This window comes from Stylophora pistillata, chromosome 7 (genome assembly GCF_964205215.1).
Source record: "Stylophora pistillata chromosome 7, jaStyPist1.2, whole genome shotgun sequence".
Classification (NCBI taxonomy): Eukaryota; Metazoa; Cnidaria; class Anthozoa; order Scleractinia; family Pocilloporidae; genus Stylophora; species Stylophora pistillata.
Genome location: NC_142525.1, coordinates 20,765,956 through 20,785,493, shown reverse-complemented (window position 1 = coordinate 20,785,493; position 19,538 = coordinate 20,765,956). Strand labels below are relative to the sequence as shown.

At 36.8% G+C, this 19,538-nt stretch overlaps 1 long non-coding RNA gene and 1 pseudogene across 1 annotated transcript; both read left to right on the top strand.

Moving 5' to 3' along the window:
- Window positions 1–1,125: 1,125 nt before the first annotated feature.
- On the top strand, window positions 1,126–3,535 carry LOC148727026 (uncharacterized; annotated as a pseudogene).
- Window positions 3,536–10,436: 6,901 nt separating this feature from the next.
- LOC148727025 (uncharacterized) lies at window positions 10,437–12,650 on the top strand. Its single transcript, XR_015989467.1, has 3 exons — window positions 10,437–11,156; window positions 11,466–11,603; window positions 12,005–12,650. It is a non-coding gene; the product is annotated as an uncharacterized LOC148727025 (long non-coding RNA).
- Window positions 12,651–19,538: the final 6,888 nt, after the last annotated feature.

Sequence of the window (19,538 nt, the reverse complement as noted above, 5' to 3'; positions counted from 1 at the left end):
GGGAAATAAAAATTAAAACTTTTAAAAATTAAAAATTAAAACTTTCTAAAAATTAAAAATCTTTGGAAAAGGTGAAGAAGAGAATATTTGTACAGTGTCAGCCATGCGTCTGAACTGGTCTCAAACAATTTCCCGAAGGCATAAATATTGATAGAAAGAACAACGGTACAGATTTTATTCACTATCAGCAAAACTTGTGAAAACAACGTGTTATTTGGTTCAATTGATTAAGCAAAAGCTCTTTGCACATAAACAGACTATTCTTTATTATACATATATATATATATATATATATACATATATATATATGTATAATAAAGATACCACATAGGTTGGGTCGTTTGGGGTGACGTCTCGGTTCTCCCTCATCTTAGCATCAGCACTGCGCTGATGAGGCCCAGAAGGCCGAAACAGTACTGTCTGCAGTTAGTTATATATATATATATATATATATATATATATATATACATGTGAGGTAGTAGCCGATACCGTTGAACAGTGCTCAATACACATGTGCAGAGCTTAATACAGTACGTAGCGATCAAACAAGACGACACAGGGTTTCTGTTACTATATATACAGATTTAATCTGTATATATATATATATATATATATGTAAAAATGTAAAAAACCTTATCCTTGAGTCGGAGAGTGCTCTAAAGTCATATGAAGCTTTGTAAACGATTATTTAGGAAAATAAAAATTTTATATATATACACATGTGCTCTAAAATCATATGTACTTCATATGATTTTAGAGCACTCTCCGACTCAAGGATAAGGTTTTTTACATTTTTACATATATATATATATATATATATATAACTAACTGCAGACAGTACTGTTTCGGCCTTCTGGGCCTCATCAGTGCAGTGCTGATGCTAGGATGGAGGAGAACCAATATGGTCACCCCAAACGATCCAACCTTTGTGGTATCGTCTTATATATATATATAACAACAACTTCTAACGAATCACATCAGTTAGATCCTATCAACCTTTCAAACATGTCCATTAGCCAAGACCAAATCAACCTACTTAAGAAAGGACCATCCTTTTGCCCCATGCCAAAAGATGTAGACTGGCAACGTGTATATGACGATTTGGAAATCTTTGAGGCCCGCTTGAGGAAAGCAGCATTTTTTATTGATGATAACACTGGCGATGATCAGAATGCACCCAGTCACCTTCCTCAAGTCCAGAAAGAAAAGAAATGGAAACCACCACCGTCAAGGTATCCAGAACTTGAACTTTTTCTATCTAGTATTAGGCGTGATTTAATAAACCCTCAGAATATCAAATTAGCAAGGGATAACCTAACCAAAGGAGAACGAGTTGCTTTAAAACAATTAAGAAATTCTGATGTAGTAATTCGAATGCAGGATAAGGGTTCTCGTTTTATTTTAATCGAGAAAGAGGAATACGAGGATAAAATGTTCGGCCAGCTTCAAAACCAATTGCATTATAAATCCTTGCAGGAGGATCCTACTATTAGACATTTGACTTTAGTTGAGAGCTGGTGTGACAAATGGGTCAGAAAAGGGGAAATTTCAAACAAAATAGCTAATTGGATAATTAACAAGGAAGCAAAACCAGGGGTTGCCTTCGGAAATGTCAAAACCTATAAGGCAGGGAATCCACTTAGGCTCATCACGTCTTGCTGCGGTACGGCAATAGAAAATCTCTCGGCCTTCACTGAAATTTACCTGCAACCATTGGCTCGTAAATTACTATCGTTCATTAAAGACACCACCGATCTGCTCAACAGGATTGAGGAGTTTAATCGGAATGGCCCCGGGCCTTTCCCCGAAGGTACTCTATTGGTTTCATGGGATGTTGTCTCAATGTTTCCTAACATTGATAATCAACTCGGTCTTACCGCAGTGAAGAGGGCACTGAATGCCAGAGAAAATAAGCTTCCATCCACTAATTGCATTTTAGAAGCGGTTAAAATTTGTTTGAAGAGCAATCATTCGGTTTTCAGAGAAAACTTCTTTCTACAGGTTCATGGCACAGCCATGGGCCCTAAGAACGCTTGCAGTTATGCAGATCTTGCCATGGGTGAAATAGATTTTCAGGCTAAGTTCTCTGGCCACATAAAGCCGGCTTTGTGGTGGCGATACCGTGATGATGTTTTTGATCTCTGGCAACAAGGCCTTCCGGCACTGCATGAGTTTACTGAATTTATAAACTCTTTGTACCCCACTATAAAATTCGAATTAGTTTTTTCCGAACGAGAGCTCCATGTGCTAGATTTAACTCTACATCTTATCGAGGGTTTTATTAGGACAGACGTTTACTCAAAGCCAACTGATAGTCACCTGTATCTCCCACCATCAAGTGCTCATCCTAAACACGTTTTCAAAGCGATCCCTTATAGTGTGGCGACGAGGTTACAAAGAAATTGCTCCGAACAAGCTTTTCTTGTCAAGAGAATAATCGAATACAAGGGTTATCTGGTTACTCAGGGTTACCCTTCCAAATTAGTGGACGACCAGTTTCGTAAGGCCTCTACCATACCTAGAAGTGATCTACTTAGGACTCAGGCCAGATCTAAGAGGAAATTATTCCCATTTGTGACCACATTTAATCCAAATTTACCTGATGTAAGTCGCATCATTAAAAACATCTAGGTATTTTGGAATCCAATCCCAAGTTAAAAGAGCTTTTTCCTTCAAATTCCATCATAGCATCCTTCCGCAGATCTAAAAACCTTTAAGAGTTGTTGGCGCCATCCCGTTATGGCCCTAACACTGAAAGCGAAGGGGTTGCCGGGGTCAAGGGATGTTTTAAATGTAATAGAACGAGATGCGATCTTTGTCGCAACTTCTTGGTTGAATCTAATTCCTTTCTAAGTTTTCAAACAGGAAAAAGTTACAAGATACGATCGAAACCTTCCTGTTATTCTAAGAACATAATTTATTCGGCTTCGTGCAAGAAATGTCGCCTACAATACATTGGTTCCACAACAAATGATTTTACCGTTAGATTTCGCAACCACAAGTCTGCTATGGTCACTAAGAAAAAGACCTGTGAAGTAGCGGTACATTTTAACAAAACACCACATGATTTAAGCGATTTCTCATTCCAATGCATTGATCAAGTGCATTGATCAAGTGCAGGCAACAATTCAGGTAACATCGAGAAACTCCTAATTACCAAAGAAGCATATTGGAGCGCACAGCTGTTCTCTCTGGCACCCTTCGACTTGAATAAGCGCCAGGAATTTCACTCCAAAAAAAGAATAAACTATAATTAATGCGGAGAATTTTTTCAAATTGGGCGGGCATCAAAGGTCCCAGTCTCAGCTTTAATTGGGAATTTTAGTACAATTCTCGCCTTTCAAGTCAACGCTGGTTCCTTAACATTTTCAGTGGATTCGACAATTTTTCTATTTCTTTTTATAGTGATAATTTTTCGCGTAGTAATTACTGTGTTTGTTTATATGTGTTATCACGCCCTATATAAATCTATTTAAGGAATTTTTAAGTCATTGTATTACAACTGATGAAGGTCTCGGACCGAAACGTATTTTATTAAACTTTTTAGACTTTATACGTATATGAGAACGATCCTTCGCAGTAAAGCACTATTTGAGCAATAGTGAAAATCAGACCTGAAAAAAATTTCAGGCCTGTACGGGACTCGAACCACTGACCTCTGCGATACTAGTGCAGCGCTCTACCAATTGAGCTAACAAGCCAACTGGGAGCAGGCCATCAAATTAATTCGATATAAACCCGTAGATGATAAATCAAACAACAACAAACATATGAAACATATGTGTGAACTGCGGCTATGAGACGTATATGAGAACGATCCTTCGCAGTAAAGCACTATTTGAGCAATAGTGAAAATCAGACCTGAAAAAAATTTCAGGCCTGTACGGGACTCGAACCACTGACCTCTGCGATACTAGTGCAGCGCTCTACCAATAGTGCTTTACTGCGAAGGATCGTTCTCATATACGTCTCATAACCGCAGTTCACACATATGTTTCATATGTTTGTTGTTGTTTGATTTATCATCTACGGGTTTATATCGAATTAATTTGATGGCCTGCTCCCAGTTGGCTTGTTAGCTCAATTGGTAGAGCGCTGCACTAGTATCGCAGAGGTCAGTGGTTCGAGTCCCGTACAGGCCTGAAATTTTTTTTTTTTCAGGTCTGATTTTCACTATTGCTCAAATAGTGCTTTACTGCGAAGGATCGTTCTCATATACGTCTCATAACCGCAGTTCACACATATGTTTCATATGTTTGTTGTTGTTTGATTTATCATCTACGGGTTTATATCGAATTAATTTGATGGCCTGCTCCCAGTTGGCTTGTTAGCTCAATTGGTAGAGCGCTGCACTAGTATCGCAGAGGTCAGTGGTTCGAGTCCCGTATAATTGTTTTGTTTTTTATTGACCCTCACGTCTTGCATGACCTGTAACACGAATATAAAAACGAGCTCTTGACTTCAATTGAAACAGAACAACCAGTAGGTGACAGCACAAATTAGAAATTGAAATTTCGAAACCATGTAAGCTGAGGTTAGTGCCATGAAAGCACTGGGCCAGCAAATTGCAACAGAAGAAACAAAGAAAGGTATATAAACATGCCAAGTGCCGAAATTTCCGAAACTATAACATGAGCAGAGATGAAAAACATTGAAGGGAAAATGGGGTAGATTGGCCGAGTTTTTGAAGGTTTTCACGCTTCGAGATTATCACTACGCAAAAGCTCTTTGCACATATTAAAATTCAAATACGGTAATAAAATTCAAATACAGGCAGCACTCATTAGGTATACATTCGAGTTCAAAAACAAAGCAAAACAGGAATGATGGCAGTCTGCTGAACTGAACTATTTCAGTTTGTGATCTATTTCAGTTTATGAACTATTTCAATTTAGGAACTATTTCAGTTTTGATCATGATAGTTTCACCGTGATTTTGACATATTTAGTCTTATTTTACCAATTAAGAGAAGAGGTCACTAAAAATCAGACAAATTCAAAAATCACCGGCAACAGTCAAAAAATCGAATTGGCTCATACTCTAGTATTAGGTAGGCCTATAGGTAAAACAAACCAAAACATATGTAGTTTGTTGAAAATTTCTTTTGCTTTCGAGAAAATTGATAAAACTCAATTTACGCATAATTAGCGTCATTCGAAGGTCGAATTTAGCCCATTTTTGGAAGCCTCGTTTGTACTTGTAAAAGCAGTGAAAAACTTACTTATTCTACAGACTTTTAGAACAATGTATCCCCTATGTTTTCACTAAAAAAGTATAATCACTATCTAAATCTGAAATAAAATACGGATTTTTCTATCCACTTACTTAAGTGCCGTGTGAAAAGTAGGGTAGCTTCAAAAAATAATTTTTTTATGTGCTAAGTGAAATAAACGTTCAATATTTGAAATATGAGAGGTAGAAATGATAAACTTACCGTTTGAAGAGTTATTTTTCTGGGGTTTTTGTGCTGCCATGCATACGAGGGCTTTAAATTAATATTCATAGAAATTTGGCTCTTTCGACTGTTGCCGGTTGTTTGATTTTTCGTGACAACCTCTCTTAAAATAATTTAAACCGTTCTATCAATATTTATGATTGGCCTCTTATAGCGTAATTTGTAACGGTGATAGGACTGAGTGGAGTCCAATTTACGAATAAAATTACAGTTTTCAAGAAAAGAAAAATAGCCAAATTATGAAAGAAAAGAAAATTTGAGTCAATATACCTACAAAGGAGGTGTAAATTGTTTAATGCTGGTCTGAAGTTTACAAAGGCTAATTTGGCTGATTTAAACTACAACTTTAAATGTGATTGGCTTATTGAACTGTCCAATAACAAACTATTCGATAACAAACTGTCTAAGAAGAACTCAACAGGCAAAACAGTAGAAAATAGGAGTTTTTTAAACGAAAAATAATCAAGGAAATTGCAATTTTTTATGATTAATGAGTACAGATGCACTCTCACGCCACATCTGTTCGCTTGGAAAATAAAGTTTGTTTGGAAAATTATGCGAATGCATGGAAAAAAATAGACTTTCTTTACAATACATATGTCTTATTGAACGTTTTGTTATGTAGTATCGTTGAGTATTTTTACGAGTTGTGCAGTATTTTGACGAGCTCGTAGGGCGAGTCAAAACATAAACGACGAGTAAAAATACTCAGCGATACTACACAACAAAACGTCTAATAAGAGATTTACTATCCAACACGCTAAATTGTTATTTCAGTGTGGGCGAATGTCTAACCGGTTCTCTCGAGTATAAACCCTGCGAGCTACTTGTACACGTTTTGGGCGTTATTTGTACTTTACAAAGCACAGTTGGATAATTAAACATCATACGCAAATTGGTAAAACGCAGACTGGTAAAAGGCGGATAAGTACTGTGTGTACTACGCGAATTAAAAAAATCTATCCGCGAAGGCTTGCCTAAAAAAAACACAAGCATTCTTTCATGCCCTCATCCAAAGGAACCCCAGCCATTGATGGCGCACTTAATATTTAAGCACCATAATAGGAACTATTTGTGATCAGAGTTGGTCCCATAAGGGAACAAAGGAAATAAAAAAAATTGAAACAACTCTCAATTGCTGAAGTAAAAAAAAAATGTTTACGAATCAACTGAAGGGCCACTCAACTTTAAGTGCCCTAACACAGAGAAGTTTCTAGAGAAGGAAAAATAATTACCGGCTGGTGATACAGAGTATACATGCACATTACAAGTATTGTAATTAATCCATATAAAGATGAAATTTCATCATTTTTTCTCTCAGGTGTTTTGGTGCTCCTCTCGAAAACAGCAAGTGTTACTGGTAAGTGATATTATTGCATTACGAAGAACTGTTGTCGGTTATAGCGACTGAAATTTCGTAAACCTCAGCGGTAGCAATCATCGCATTCGAATAAAGAGTTGTTGCCAATGGTCAGTTTTATCGTGCTGTCGGAATGAAGGGTTGATGTCAGTAGTCAGTTTTGACGTGATGTCATTGGCTGTAAGGCAGTAACGTCACGGCAAAACTGAACACTCGTTTTATGCGAGCCGGCTGTTGAATAAGGCTGTACTTTCTTCAAGTTAGATTTGCTTCTTTGGTTTGAGTCACATTTCCTTGGTGAACTTAGTCTAAGAAATGAGAATCAAATAAGGAGAGACTGAAAGAGATAACTCGAGTTTATTGTGATATTTTCTAAATTATCGGCTTTTGAATGAGTGGGTTGTCGACAGAAAACCAGAAAATTTACACGCGACAAAATAAATCAATGTTTTGCTTTCTGTTCTAGAAATACCGACATGACAAAAGGCCATGGCTTTTTCTTTTGAAAAACGTGTCGATTGCTCAATTTTGTGAGGGCCTGTTTGTGTGAGATTGATTTCTTTCAGCTGCCGCACTTAGTCGAAACTCAATCCTCGGATCTGGATGCTAAGCAAGGATTCAATATCGATCGATTTAGTGTTTGCATCAATTCCGACTTCTGAGAAACGTATTTTTTCTTAATTGTGACATCAAATATTCATTTAAACCGCCTCAGCGACCAGCGATCGTTCAGCGACTACTCTTGAAATTAAGTCCTTCCGACAAAGCCAGGGATTCTGTGAGCTCGGGAAATGCTTCTAATCAAATCATAATTCATTAATTTCCGTCTTTCGGTACACAATCGTAACAAGCTGTGTTGATCACTTTTCAAACTTCGCGCCAAAAATGCCCCGCTTTAGAGCCCAAATTGCGCAAATAATTATTTTCGTAGGTGACTACAGTCAGGAAGAGATAGAGAGAGGGGAAAAGAGAGAGAGAGGGAGAAGGAGTAGAGAGAGAAAGAGAGAGAGAGAGTTTAAAGTGTCTAGTATAGAATTTGTTTCCGTTGAATTTTCCTGTTTTTTACTTAACAGTGTAAATTAGCTCTTAACCTACAAAAATCTGCCCTCACATCGACAATTAACCCGAATTAGTTTCTGTTATCCCAATAATTACCAAAGAAAATAAACTGCATTAGTGTCTAGCTTATCGCTGTTCCTCCGTCAGGGACAAATAATTATAATCACAGCTATTTGTCTCAAAGATAACATATCTTTGATTTTACTAGGTAAATTAAGAGCGTGTCCACGAGAAAACCGGGCTGAACCGGGCAGGGACGATGATGCTCTAATCACCGATTTGGTGCAAACTTGGCACAAATGCGGAGCATAATGAGTAAACAAATGTGTGAAAATAATAGGTCAAAATATTTAGATATTTTGACCTATTATTTTGATCAGCAATATTCAAAGATGGCGAATTGTCCTTTTGGTTTACATCAGCTTTCAAGGCACGAAATAATCTTTTTATTGTTTCCGCTGCACTCATAAACGTTTCCTTTGGGATTAAAAAAAGAACAACTTTCCATTGTCCCGACCAGGATATTTTCCTTTGCACGACGATATGCAAGTTTCCCTAACAGGGGTGTTTGATCGACGGCACAAATTTACTTCGGTCACCCCTCCCCCCACCAAAAAAAAAGCAGCAACAAACTAACAAACGACAACAACAAAACATATAAATAAATAAATAAACTAACAGAAAGAATGCCAAAATTTGGGCAGGCATTAGGTACTGAATGTGAAAATTTATCAGCCTGAAGAAGACTCGTTTATTTCTGGAGGAGAGGTGGGTCAAAAATTACAACTTCATAGCCTCTAATGTGTACACCAATGCCCTAGATCAGCGACATATCTTACATGCAGGCCATCATTAATATCCAGTCAGCAATGAATAAAAAAAACAAACAAAGAAACAAACAAACCCAGGAAACATGGGCGGCTTATGTGGACAAATATTAGGTTGCGTAAAACGATCATTGAAGCGCTTTTCGTTTCTCCTCTTTATTTACCACTGTAAAACAGTCATAAAAGCGGATTAAAAGTCGTCCTTTTATCCCTCTATCAATGATATGTTGTACCGAAAATATCTAAAAAAGAGACAATGCCATTGCGAAAATGTCGCTTTATCTGAAGCTACAAAAACAAACAAACAAAAAGCGCGAAAGTACATCCGGTCAGCAGTTTTGCTCATCGCATATCCGGTCTACATGCGTGTGGTCGTAAACAACGATTTCTTCGCTTCTCAGCCACGCACCACGGAATGTGCGGCTCGATTTAGTCAAATACTTAATTTAGAATTGTTGCAGACATGCATTATTTTGCTTAGCTGTGATCTTGACGCATCTAATAAACTTCCTGGGTGGATTGTATCGATGAATTATCTCGATACTCGACACACGACTGTGTTTGATCTGTTCGACTGTTCTTTATTCGGGTTAATGCATCGTTATCTCTGGTCTAAAAGCAGATGTTCGGTGAGGTCAACCAGTTAGATTTGACTTAGAGTCTGTGCAAAATTTGGTCGAGAAAATGGAGCGAACGAACTAAGAAGAGACCCATACTATACAACAAAGGCATCTTGAAGAAATTTCCAAAAGTTGCAGGGTAGGCTTTGTTTAAATTTATACTTCATCAAATTCGTCGGTCAAAACCTAATCAATCAAATGTATATAACAGATAAGATGATAGAAAATACTTCTGAAGCTGACATTCTCTATCTAAAGCCTGTTTGAGCCAAATACTGGATCCCTCAAAATTTCGAATTTTGCAATTTTTTGCAACTTGCCTTAGATGTCTTCAACATCCATTGCCAAAATATAATTTTCCCCAAATAGATTCTATGATATTTAGAAACTTCAATATCTATGTAAGTTCTTCTACTAATTCGTTTTTTCGAGAAAGAGTACTTTCGGAGAAATTCCGAATATGGTTGTGCTTGTTTTTCCTACTTGTCAAAATGGCGGACAGGCAACATAGTAGTATTACGAGCATTGCCTTCTTGATCGTAACACACAAAATACTTTATCGGCCAATTTTATGAACGAGGAGAGTACCTCTATCATTTGTATGAATTTCATTTAAATTGGTTCACATTCACCCAAGAACCAGACTCGTTTATTTTAACTTCTTACGAGTGAATTTTTATGGTCAAAACATTGACCTCAGGCCGACGTGATAAAGTGCGGTTACCATGGCAACGACACACCTGCCAATCCAAATATGGCTGTTTTTGTTCATCCCCCCAGGTAACCTAACTCCACACAAAAATTGAAAGGGGTTAAAAATTTTCATTTCCAACTTTGCTTCACTTTCTCTTAATACATTTTTCGATTTTCAAGTATTTCATCAAAAACTTCTAGTGATTATATTTACTTGATGAATATTTTTATTATTATTCAAAGAGCCATTTGCTATTTAATGCACAATTAAATAGTGTTGAGATATTCATCAATCTCCGCACGTAAGAATGTTTATCTCTCTATCAGGTTAGCCGGTCTGCAGGGTTTTACTTACATTTTAACAGGCCTTTTTTTCAATGCTATCGTTTGTTACCTATCAAAGTGTTTGGAGATTTTGACAAACAAGCTCCGAATCACCTTTTTCAGTGCACAGGTAAATGTCCTTGATTACCTTTAACAACATATAGATTGCATGTAATATCCAGTACGTGCGCATTTTTTTGTGCTAAAGGGCTAAATGTGGTCGGTGGATGATAATATCTCTGGATTCCATAGCAGAAAGTTTTTAAAACCAAAAGTTAACAGGAGGCGACAAAGAGTAATAGCTTTGACTTACACGCAAGATGCTCTTCCTTTAACACTTAAGTACAACCACACTATAGGGCGTCGGCTATATAATGTCAGTAGTCAATCAATCAATTTATTCATCATGGTCAGTACGCTTAGCTAAAAAGCTAGTTTACAGGTACGCCACGAAAACAGAGAAAGAGAAAAAAAAATAAAAGCCTTTTGAAGGTGTATGAATTGAACATAGGTTAAGATTAAAAAACTAACTAATAATGCAATATAGAATTCAACAATATTTTGCCAGACTTTTAAATATGTAAAAATATGAAAATTATACAAACGGTCAATGTTGATTAAGAATAGACCCACATCGCACTCAGAGTCCCGTTAGATTAATGTTTCTGGGTTGTTTTTAAAAGCAGTGTCTGTTTGAATCTTCCCGGACTCGCCTGGTAGACAATTTTAATTTCTTTAAACCACCTATTTCACTCGATGTTTGCTTGCTTCTCTACAGATGGAGTTACGGAGATGTCCTTTACGAGCTTTTTCGATAGGTAACATCTGATGAAAATTTATGAGACTTTGTGGGGAGTTTTTACAGTTTTACTCGTTTAAATTCAACAATTTAAGTTACGCGTGATTGTGTTCATCTATCTACACGCATTCAAAATATCCACACTCCTAAAGTTCTAAACATGAATAAGGAAATACAAGAATAAGAGAACAGAGACTGACAAATAAAGTCAAAAACATTTACCTCAGCGTTTATACAAGGATTGTAAGCTTTTATGAACTCTTCTCCTTCATTGCAATAGGATATATTCTATAAATTCTAACACTTAAATTATGGTTGTTGTTCGCAGGATCAAATAATATCGCATTCCATGTAAAAACACCAGGTATCAGATCATGATGAGATGCTGGCAGCACGACCCGGATGAAAGAGCAGTACACACTGAATTAAAAACCCAGCTTAAAGACATGGAAACTCTACTGATAAGGTGAGAACTATGAAGATCACAGAAATTTGCTTTTATGCTGAAGCATCTTTAAATTTATAGCTTTTCATTCAGATGGCCGAGTAAGATGTACTCACCTCTTCCAATCTGTGTGAAAATTGGCCATTGCTTCTTCCCATCGTTTCATGGCGCTAGTGCTACGTTAATATCGATGTAAGAGGAGTACAATTAACTGTCCCAATAACAGAGAAAACCTTTATGGTCATTAAATAAAAGATGATGAAATTATTGGAAAACTGCGCTGAGATACCTGAAAAAGTAGTAAATGATAACGTCCTAAAGTACTACCTTACGGCCGACAGCTGTTGTGGATAATTTCATAGAACGTAAAGGGGGAACAAGTTCAATCAGTCATAATACCACTAATTTCTTTTGTTCCTTAGGGACTGATCGACATGAGAATGTACGACAAGAGGTTGTATGCAAACGTAGAGGATTTGAGCGTGTAGTGAGGTACACGTCGTCAGTGTTTGGAAGGTCAACTGTTTGAACACTTTGCCGCAACAAGTTTTAGGAAATGATCGCCTACTTTGTTAAAAGAGTTTGCTAATCGATCAGGCTAGCATATTTAATACTCATCAAGTTTCATTTTCCCAAGCGGTGAAAGGCTATTTCAAATTAGTTTCGCATTCCAAGTCAAATGATATTGACATTTTGCTATTTAAGAATAGTTAGTAAGTAAGTAAGTAGTACGTAAGTAACCACTTTATTTATAGAGGGTAACGCTAAATAGCTAAAAGCTAATGAACTTGAGCCCCAATTAAAAATAAGAGTAAATATTAAGAATTAAGAATCTTACGTAAATGCACGCCTGCTTGATGAAACTAAAATATTTTGATCGGTTGATTATCTGGCTCCACTCTAAAAGGCAGGATTCTAGCTTTACTTTCCAACAAAGAATCGCGATCGTTTCGAACTTTCCAGATACAATTACTCAACCAAATGGGACAAGCCATGTTTCAGTGGTCCTTTCTCAGACTCGATGTTAATACAGAAAAACTTTCGTAATAAAGTGTTGGAAAATTCAGACGTGACTTTTTGTATGCTCTTACATTTTTTTCAGAGAGGCAGGAAACTTGATCACCCAGGTGGATCGTTATTCCTCTCTAAGAAATGAAGATAGCCACATTTTTCGTCGTGACTTTGTAATTTGTGTTCATCAGTTACAGAAAAGGCTATTTCATCGATAGTAAACTAGTTTCAAAATATCGAAGCTATGCTCTCCCCTTACGCTTCGACACGGATGTCAGTTATTTTCCGTTTAAGGCGTAACTGACTATGAGCTGTAAAAGGTCACGTTATTTGTTGCGAATCACCTTTCTTCCCTTGAAGTATTCAATTAATTCAAGATGAGAAAGCGTTGTGTGGCTGTTACAGAAGAAGGAACATGTGTTTTTTGTTCATAACCTCGCTTCAGAGAGCAATAAAAAAAGGAACATCCCACGCCCTAAAAGGTTAACTGTTTGTAAGCCTTTTTTCCCGCGCGTTAAAAAATATTTGAAGGATAATAAACATAACAGCCTGCATTTAGCGCAAAAATATACTGGTGTATTTTCCTTGGACATTATCTGTTCCTCGAAACTCACAGATTACTTCGAACTTCGCTCTCGGAAAACTGTTCGCATCCCGGATCATTGCCGACTTAGTAGCACAGTTCTTAAAAGAGCACTCTCATGAAACTTCCCTGTAATTTGGGAACCCACAAAAATCCAAATATTTTTCCATAAAAACTTGAAATGTTCACTATTTATTCGTCTCTGAATCTTTTTTTCCGAATTGTCACACGGGAAGATCGTCAAATTCGCGGTTTTTCTGAAGACTAAAGAAGACTGGGGCGAGTTTTGAGCGTGACGTAGATTTGGGCCTCACGGAAAGGTACCCTACCCATGGAAACCGTAACCCCATGAAAATCTCAGACATGCGTAGATTACATTACTTTGTAACACTGCTTGAGAAAAGGAACGCGGGCTCGTGACGTGAGCTCTTTACATCAAAGTTACATATTTTTGTTAATTAATCGCCGGCCGACTCGCCGACGATGAGACCTGATGTTACGTAAAAGAGATCACGGGAGCCAGTTTTCACGCAAAAATCAGCCACCAGTCAAAAAGAAGCCGAGAAAATATGTGAATTTTTCCGAAGAAATAGGTTAAAGCAGCGTTGCAGTGCAAGTGTGCAGCTTTTTAAGTGAAGACAAACTCGATCGACTTGAGAGAGAGTGTAAAGGTTTGAGGTCCGAAAACGCCAATCGAAAAGGAACAGTCAATACCCTAAGACGCAGTCTAGGTAAGTGTTTTTCAGGAGGAAATGGAAATGCAAACACTTGCAAATGTCTACGAATACTACTGCAGATTGTCTGAGCCACCAATTACGGTGACTGATTTTCATTTCCATTCTGAATTTTCGCCGGTTGCAACTTGCGCGATCGTAGTTGACATCACTTTTAAATGGTATTAATCATAAACCGATAACACTCTCACCAAACAGAAGCCGAAAAAAAAACCTCTCGAATGTTAAGATAGAGTAGTGGATATGGCCGCATAGTCAGTAATAAATGTATACAAGCTAGTTAATTTTTCGGGCAGCAAATCATAACGACGTGTATCTTTAAGTGTCATACAGTATCGAGAGTTTTATGAGTGAAGTTTTAAGGCTTAAGTTGGAAGTTCTAACAAACATGAACAAAATTATCTACACACGGACCGCCGTGGAAACGTAGTAGTTTCAGTTATTCAACCTTACAATTGTGATAACCATTTTTTTTGCTAGATTTAAATTTCTAGTCGGACATTTTTACTTTATATTCTTTGTTTCCAATACTCTATCATGTAAAATCTGTGAGTTACATTTGACTAATTTCAATTGTCACCTTTTCATAATTTCAGTATTTGTAAAAGGAGGGAACACCCAATTAAAAAAGGACGTGTTGAGGCTCCAAATTCAACTCAAAAAGTGTCAAAACAAACTTACGTCTACTGAAAAAAAAGAAAAACAAGTCGGCAACAAGCTAAGGGAGACAAGATCTGCTTCCTGAAATGCTGTCACTTCACTACAGTAGTTTAAGAACATAATTAATGTAATATTAATTTTAACTACATGTAGATTATATCATTATACTGTTGCACATGTATAGTTTAACATACCATTAGCAGTAGGTAACTTTTAATGTGATAAGTACAGGACTTGTGTATAGGTGTTCTTGTATATAATAAGTGAATCATTTTGTACAGGAAGGGCAAAGCTAAGTGATGCAGCCAATGTTATGTTACACACAGTTAGTGTACAATGTATAACAGTAATAAATTAGATTAGTTAAAAATTAGTTAAAAATGTCACTGCCAAGTTCATTATCCTGTCTTTCCTTAATCCGTGTAAAATATAAGTAGTACAAATCTGACCCATAATAAATCCTCTCTCCCCTTTAAAAGGTTTTCTTCTAACTATTATATATGTACACCGAAAGAATTTGTTCTTTTCACATACAGGCAACCTGTCATAGCCTCTATACCTGGACCAACACAAATTATTGAATATGCAGTGAGATCTAAAAAGAATCAGTGTATTGGTGGATCCTCCACATTCAAAGCGCCCAAAAGAAATAAGCATTGATTTAACAATCGATATAAGTCAAACATCATCAATAGTACCAACGAGTACCCGAGAAGTGATTGATAATTAACTGCTCTTGGTTCCTGTTGACGAATAAACCGAAGTTCACTCTCGATCTCGGGTGGGCGATATTGAATGTAAGCTAATCGACCCATTACCACCAACACCCACAAGATAGGGTCAAGATAACCTAATTTATTAAAAACTGGATCATTGGATAATGCAATTCAAGACTTTTTATTGGCTTAGCCATTATGGTATATGAACCAATATACTATAATCTACAAATACGGTAAGCGTACGCGGCAGCTAAAAGTTAAAAGGAGCTAAAAAACTTAAGATTTGGTGAGATTTGTGTAATATCTTGGGGGCGTTTTTAATAAAACAATTATTCCACTCGCGCTTGTTGGATATGAGATGATTATAGCCAACTCGGCGCTACGCGCCTCGTTGGCTATCTATCATCTCATATCCAACGCACGCTCGTGGAATAATTGTTAATTATAATCTTACCTCGAGCATCGTGCGCTTGCTTTACTCAGCTCAGTCAATATATTTCATTCCTCCATGACATCTCGAGCGCGCGTCAAAAACATGAAAATAACTTTCATACGGACAACGGTGGACCTCAATTTGCCTTGAAACTACAGTGCCAGTTCTTGAGCTTGTCCTTTTCGAAATTCCAAATAATAAACACCACGCGCAGTGAATGACAAAACAGTACGAAAAAATAGCATTTCTACCACTAAGTCGATGAAAAGAAAAAAATTAAAACGGTAGAATCCTTAACTTCGTTGCAGTCTTTGCGGTTTAAGTATTAAACTACCAGAGACTTTGTGTTTTGATAAGATATTCAACGGTAAAGTTTTAAAAGCGTAGAGGGGAGAAGTAAACACAACAAGGGACGTCATCTGCGCATGTCTGAAATTTTCCTGAACTCACGTGCGTACGCTGTTCCGTGAGGCCTAAGATTACTCATTTGACGCGCCGTGCTCGTGGCTAATTTTCAAAAAACAGTATTTTGATTGTATATATTGCTTTGATATCACTAAGACTAAGACTAAGACTATTTCACTAAATTTCACGAGGTTTCCCTATAAATATAAAATGACGCCAACAGTGTTTTGAGTAATCTACGTCACAATAGGAGTGACCGCTGACCGAAGATAAGTTGGCCGTGATTTAAAAAATTGATGGCGGGACGGTTTTCAAATTGTAATTTCTCGCCCTAGAATTGACTTTTAACTAAAATTATTATTGAAAAGGCTTTATTAATCGCTAAAAATTCATATTATAATGAAATAACTGAGTTTTTCTGATTTTCAAATTATAGGGAGGTTTAGATAGATAGATAGATAGTTTATTTGAAAAACATTGCGACCAAAGGTTGAATTACGTATTCATTTACAATATTAAGAAATATATAAGAAATGGTAACATACTTTTAAAACATTAAAAATTAGGTAACATACAACAAAGGTTTCATAAGAGGTTTCATAAGAGTGCTCCTTTAACATGGTGTAAAGACAATAGAATGGTCTGTAACCCTTGCAAATGTTAAGGGTTGGTTGTTAGAAAGAAAAATCACAATGTACTCTACTCTCCAATTAATAATATTCCCCAATGTAATAGCTTCGTTTTACTAGGAGTAACTCTACAGAGTGACGGAAAATTTGATGAGCATGTAAGAACTAAGCTTGTGAAAGCAAACAAGTGTTTACACGTCCTACGAACATTGAGAAAGGAACATTACTCTCACGCAGAGATAGATCACCTTTTTATATCCATTGTTTTGCCTAATTTTTAGCTATGCGCTTTCAGTCTACGGGGCATCTGAGTCTGATCTTATGCTTGTACAAAATTTTTAGATCAATGCCATGAACACCGTTTTATTTCATTTCCAGTTTTTATCAAGAACCTTTTAAACAAACAAGACCGAAACATTTTGAAGAAATTAATATCAACGGATTACCACCCCCTAAAAGACATCATTCCTGTCCAGAAGACTTATGTACACAATCGTAGGAAAAAAGGCTGCGCACGCCTGAGAATTAATACACAGCGCTTTATGAACACATTTGTAAATAGGTTGATTTTTAAGCTCCATTTATTGTAATGATATACTTTTTAATTCATAATATGTATGAAGATTTCTAATGTAGTTTTTCCGACATTCATTGTGACGTAAGATATGTAGTTTTATCTTATGATGGAATAAAGACTTTATTATTACTATTATTATTATCATTATTACTATCCTTATTATTATTATAGTTTCCGCAGGTAAATATCCGTGCATATTTTCGCGCTTAATAGTTAGATCATCGTTTAGTCTGATCTTTCAGATGGGAGTGGGCCTAAGGAGAACTGATATCGATAGTGGAGACCGAGGTATTTAAATTTTTACTCCTATGCTGAGCGAAATCCTGGCCCTTCGACAGCACTCAGAGTGATTTGTATGCGGTTTTTATCCTTCTTGACCTTATCGCTGCCTCTGACACGTGGACCATCAAGCTGTCCATTTTCATTATCATAATTATCATTATTATCATTATCATAACTTTATTTATTACTATCATAGTCATTATTAGTGTAAACATTATTATCATTAAATTCCTTAATTTAAGGACCTATGAAGATGCAATTGTTTACAACGTAAGTTATGGCATAGACATTGAGATCACGTAAGTGTGTAATCTTACTTTACACCCGCTTTCTTCAGCAAAATAGACACTAGCAGTCTATGAAGAGAAAATTTACAGGATTTTACTAAAAAACGCGTAAAAATGGCATTTGAAATGGGTGGCAGATGCCATATATTGCGGAGACCTTTAACTGGGTAGGGACTCTGTCCTGGTATCAGTTCAAGCTACTAGCTTGATTTTCTCTCGGTTGTCTCGTGTACTCATCGACCAAAAGGTCCACATCCGGTTGAGAATCGTTACCTTGATAATCTTTCTCGCACTGTTTTTGCCGTCTTATTTTCTCGATGTCTTATTTTCCAATAAATAGCGTGGGAGATAAGTCGGCGTGACGATAACTTTTCCGAGTCCGTATATGTTAACTTCCAATTGCGAATCTTCCCATTTTGGGGTTGCAGTTTGTGGTTTTGGCGTGGATATTGGAATTCTTGATCAATCCATCAGACATGATCGTTTTCCATAATCGAGAACATACAGGTTATTAATTTTAGCAATAACAAACAAAGAACATAAACGTAGGTCTGATAAAGATGAGTAAGGCGTTGTTATTACTTAATGATATGTTTTTTAGTTTTATTAAAGACTTATTTATCACAGACTTATATGATGAGTAGTTAAAGGGTATATTGATTTAATATAATATGGTCGCATTACAAGATATCGAACAAAGTCTGCCCCATTCAAGCGCACCCACGCAGCCTTCTGCGCAGTGCACGGCTTTCAGAGACAACAGCAACGATAATAGAAGAACAGGAAGTACAAGTCCAAGTACTGCTTACGCCATCTTCATCCACTGACACGCTCCTGGGAAGTTCCAAGACATCACTTTACCATAAAAGAAGTCATTTGTAAAGGTGCTTTTGGACAAGTTGCCAAGGGAACGGCAGTAGGACTTAAAGGGAGGCCTGATACGACTACAGTAGCTATTAAGATGCTTAAATCTGAGCCATGCTCTCACCTCAACATGTACATTTAGTATTGTTTTCTTTGGTTATGTTGATCCTGCTGAAATTGAATGGTGGTTTTAAATGGAATTAAGCTATTTCACAACTTATATTGTTGCTTCAGCATTTTTTATATCATTAAAATCTGCTTTTAACCCTTCAGCTAACGCTGCTGAATCGGACAAGAGAGACTTATGAAAGAACTTGAAACAATGAAGAACCTTGAACCACATACTCACTATTGTTGTTGTTTCACAAATCTTTAGGGCTGTCTTCCAGTAAAGTGGACAGCTCACTAGGAGTTATCGTATGGTACCTATGCCACCAAAAGAGACGTGTAGGTACAACTGATCATATCCTTTAGAGATAAAATCTATTGAACAAGTGGTGCACATAGAGCTATGGGTGCACGCGGAAAGTTTGGATAGGACAAGAGGAGCTTTAGAGTTCCTTTAGGTGCATTCTAGCATCTTGAACAACTAATTATAACATTAGGAATAACATAGGAAATACGAATAACTGGAAATACGAATAAAATGATGAAAGTGGACATTTACCTGATGAGTTAGGATTACCACGAAATAGCACGAGAACGTAACGTTACATGTATTTGTAAACTCGAGCGAACCCCTCGCATTTGCATTACCCGTACAAAGGAGCAC